General features: G+C 43.8%; 1 protein-coding gene across 1 annotated transcript in view; it reads left to right on the plus strand.

The window, feature by feature from the left end:
- The first annotated feature begins 665 nt into the window (after positions 1-665).
- Positions 666-4,987, plus strand: part of LOC310783989 (myelin basic protein-like) — a 99,989-nt gene continuing 95,667 nt past the window's right edge. The window contains exon 1 of the mRNA XM_083644935.1: positions 666-880. The gene's annotated coding sequence lies outside the window, so the exon portion shown is untranslated. The remainder of the gene's footprint in view (positions 881-4,987) is intronic.

A 4,987-nucleotide genomic window follows, 5' to 3' on the forward strand; every position in this document is an offset into this window, starting at 1 on the left:
ATGCTGAGATGCCAGTAGAGATATGCTATGCAACAGCAAATAGTCTACTTGAGGACTTTTTTTTTTATTGCAATCATTAATGAAAGGCAGCAGCAGCAGCCATATTACACTCACAGGTCCACATACAATTAACAACTAGCCTACTGTATATCTGCAGCCTACACGTTGCATAGGCTACTGGTGGATTATGAGCTGAAACATTTGGTCACTATATAATATTTAATTAGATATGGACTCAACAACCAGAAGCTCCAGTGAAGCTGCAGTGACTGACAGTAGGCTAGACTGAGGGAGCGTGCTGCAGCCTAGGCTACTCATGGTTGTAGGCTATGGGCAGTGCAGAGATGCTCAGTTGATTTACCCATAAACAAAGGTAGCCTATCTATCATGTTTGTTTCTGAACATGTGAAGTTGCATTGATTAAATTGCAATATTGCATTTGAACTTAATTTTCCTCAACACTCAGTTTCAGTCTACTTGGATCAGAGAGCGAGCACTAGCCTAGATATATCCTTGCACGGTGTCGCCAGCTGTTGCAAAATCTTGAAATTCGTGCATACATAGACGTGCACCGACGTGCTCTTTAGCCCACATTTCTTGGCGGTCTAAAGCTGCATTCCGCCCCACCCCGAAGAAACAACATCATCACCAGGGGTATACCTAAATCAGGAAGCACCGAGATACGTTTGTTGACGAAGAAAGATTGCTGCAAACATCAACGGCAAAACGTGAAGGAAAAAAAGGCTTAGTTGTTGTTATTATTATTGTTGTTAATGACGACCACCGTCCAGCAGCGCTGACTGAAGACCGATACTTTACGTCCAGACGGTCCAGTACGGCTCAGCTGTGGATGCATTTGATTCTGTCAAACCGGAGAAGGGTACGTGCACTGCCGACTTGGTAAAATTGACAAAAACAAATGCAATACGGGAAACAAGTCCGTGTGAAAGAGGTAAAATAAGTGCGGTGGATAGGCTATCGCCTGACAGCACAGTGTACGATAGTAAACATGTTATTAAACGTTAACGCGTCTTCTTGGGCTAGTTAACTGGTCGTTTCGAAACCTGACAGCAAAAATATGGGTGTTCGGAATCTCGTTTTCGTGCTTGGCCAAGTCTACCTGGCAACTAGTCCAACAATGTCTGGTAAATGGGGTTTGTTTTGTTTTTAATTAGCATCACGGCCCGATTATCAGTGGTTTGTTATGTGGAAGATGTGCTTTGACAGTGTATTTACTCGTAACGTCACACCTCCCTTCCAGTCCCTGCGTTCTCTCTCGCCCACCAAACGCTATTCAAAATCTGGCTATTTAATACTACCTTGCTTATCGGCAAACTAACACACATCGTAGAACAACATTTAAGACATTTTGCGAATCGTTACAGTTCACTGTAAATTTCGGCACACATATAATACACCAAACAGTACTTCATTTCAATAAAATGTACAGTAAACGTTTTGACAGCACGCTGCTTGCTAACGTTACCTCCCATTGCAGTGTATTTTGATGGGAGAGATGTGGGACCAACTGGATAACCAATAAGGCTGGCTTTACACCTTGAAACTTGCACAAAATAGTTGCAGGTTGCAAATTGCATGAAACATAATTGCCATGCAACTTGACATTTACACAAAACAATTACAAAATAATCAAGTCTGCCTCATGCAACAAGGTAGTTTCACTAAAACAAACTAGCTAGATATTGGTTCATCTGTCATTGTTTTTCCTTTCTCTCGCTATACGGGACTACAGTACAAGTGGGGAGTGTTATTGCATCTTTGTATCTTATTTTGTATCGTTTTCTAGTCGGATAATATCAATTCGGAAGTGTTGTATCAGGGTTCCTTCTGCCACTGGCTACTGTTTCATTATGGATGTGCTGGAGATAGGAAGAGAGCCATCAGTGCATTAATTGCCTACTTATCAGCGTTTTGATTGGCTGTTGCATGAAACTAGTTTCACAAAGTTGAGAGTTTTGCAACTGTTGCAGCTGAGTTTCAGACAGGTTTCAAGTGCGTTAGACCATGCAGATCATTTGCAACTTAGTTCCACCTCAGTTTCAACCAACTAAAGTTGCATGAAACAGTGCAAAGCCATCATGACATCATCAGTGATGTCATAAATCCCACTGATGACATCATCAGTGATGTCATAAGGCTCACAAGAGAGACTGAGGAGGCTCACGAGAGAGACTGAGGGAGAGGGAGAGAGAGGAGAGGGGGAGAGAGACTGAGGGAGAGAGGAGAGAGAGAGGGGGGAGAGAGAGAGAGAGGGATACATTGTGCGTGCGCCAATAGGGCAGACAAGGCCACACAGCAGCCGAGCTGTGGGCAAGGCCGCACAGCGGATGCAAGCTGCAGGACGGGCGAGGCCGCAGAGCGGACGAGCCTGTCCGCGAGATGCCTAGTATTTTAAAAAGAGATCATCCAGGCCCTCAGTTCATTTACTATCAATCTTGCGCGCTACGCGCTTGATTCCTAGGCTCACCCCCCTCGCGGTCTCGTCCGCCCTGCAGCTCACCCACTGCGCATCGCCTAAGCGGCCTCGCCTGCTCTATGACATCACTGATGACATCATCATGGATGAGATCACTGATGACATCATCACTGAACTTATGCCTCAGCCAGGAAGGATGACATCACTGATGACATCATCACTGATGACATCATCACTGATGACATCACATCATTGGGTAATTAGGGCAATCACCTAATTAAAAAATCCAGCTCCGTCAGGTCACTCGTGCAGGTGAGCTCGTGGTCTCGCCCACCCTGTAGCTCGCCCACTGCCCCGTCGCATACGCAGCTCGGCCGCTACGCGGCCTCGCCTGTTCTATGACAACAACATTCAATATTACAACATGATTACCAGCCGCATAAGTTGCTTACGTGCTTTTGAGAGATATTGTGCCTGGGGTCCCACACAAGGGGACCTTGAGAAACCAGCCAGGCGAGTCACCCGTCACCCCTAACCTCATCGAGGTAGGCTAGAAACGGGTCCACTTGCTCCCTTTTAATATAGAAGATGTAAACACACATGTTAATGTAATCAACATCAGCTGTGGCTATAATTGGCATTATTTCTTTCTTTTTAACACAGTCTCATAAAATTAGCCTAATTAGCTTTCCAGCTAATTAGTGTCCAATGCCTCTTAGCTGTTCTCATGGCTTCATGGCTTATATCTTAAATAGCCTATTTTGTTGTCAGACTGGTCCACTGGCTTTCCAGACAGCTTTCAACATGTGCTGTAAAGACTAGAGGCAATTTAGTATTGCATCACTCTGCATACAGGCTAATCAGGGATTGCTCAGCAGTAGGTTATGCTCTACCTGTCCACTGTCCATACTGTAACATCAAAACAGTGTATACCCATAAAAGAAAAACACATATGTAGCCTGTAGCCTTGTAGTCCTCTGGCCTGGGAACATTCAGCAAAATGAACCTTTGGCATTGTCTGATACACACAACGGTTTGACGCTCACCTTCCGCCAGATGAAGGCACAATGCAAATCAAACCATGTTAACTGAAGAATAGAAGAACATTTTCTATCACTCATATCAGTTGGACAATGAAGCTTGAATAACATACAGTTACACTCACAGCAACCTCAAATAGATGGTGTAGTGTTATTTCATTTGTGATAGAAACTCAGCAGTGCTTGGCGTGAGGCTGCTGTTGCTGTAAATCACTTTGACATGATCTTATGGATTTTGTGGAATGTCACTGGTAAGTAGCTTTATAGAGAAAACATTGGAATATAAATAGTGTGGCGCAATCCGCCGTTGCATACCTAGCAGCTCTAAGTAAGTTGAGGGAGAAGGCTGTGTTTACCTGTGAATACCTAGCAGCTCTAAGTAAGTTGAGGGAGAAGGCTGTGTTTACCTGTGAATACCTGGCAGCTCTAAGTAAGTTCAGGGACAAGGCTGTGTTTGCATACCTGGCATTTCTCAGGGATGACCTCAGCTCAGACAGAGAGAAAATGCCAAGTTTGTTCAGCCGTCCCGTCACATGTCTGGCTTGGCATTCCTTTTCTTACCTTTTGAACAAAACACAATCTCTTACTGATACACTGTGTGCTACAGTATCTTTGTTTCGCAGGTGATATACTGAGGTTAGTCAACTTCCGTCTTCACAGACGAGCAAACTTCCTTTCTGTTCTCACTTCCTCTTCTGTCTATGCCTGTTGTTGACAGACAGGTTCAGTCACATTACCTATCCCTAACTCCTTGCAACATCCCCCATAGTTTTGCTCAGGCGGAGCCAGACAGCTCAGGGGGTTCACTCTCTGCCGCAATGACAGCATGATCAGTCATCTGCAGTGGTGTCACAGCCTACCCTCCAGGCTTTATGAGGAAATCAGGAGGAGACACCCCAGGGAGAGATGAGAGATTCCCATGCATAACAAAGCAGAACAAATACACGCGACATTGCAAAAGCTATACACAGCATCAGAGTCTTGGGAGTAGGGCTATTCTTCTCTAGTCTATTAGTCCCCTAGAGTTGGATGTGTTGATGATGGAGAATCGCTGGTCTGGTTAAATCATCCATATCTGAGACCAATTATCTCATCTTAAGAAAGCAGGAAGCTAACAAAACAGTGGCCCTAATGTTTCTGACGAGCAGCTGGAGCCCACAGGCCTCATTGCTTCTCTTGGTGCTGAAGCTGCAATAGTTCAATCAGACAGCAAAGTCATAATGTAACAAAGTCATAATGTAACAAAGTCATAATGTAACAGCAAAGTCATAATGTAACAAAGTCATAATGTAACAGCAAAGTCATAATGTAACAGCAAAGTCATAATGTAACAAAGTCATAATGTAACAACAAAGTCATAATGTAACAGCAAAGTCATAATGTAACACAGTCATAATGTAACAAAGTCATAATGTAACACAGTCATAATGTAACAGCAAAGTCATAATGTAACAAAGTCATAATGTAACAGCAAAGTCATAATGTAACAAAGTCATAATGTAACAGCAAA

This window comes from Poromitra crassiceps, assembly GCF_964638095.1.
Source record: "Poromitra crassiceps genome assembly, chromosome: 1".
Lineage (NCBI taxonomy): Eukaryota > Metazoa > Chordata > Actinopteri > Beryciformes > Melamphaidae > Poromitra > Poromitra crassiceps.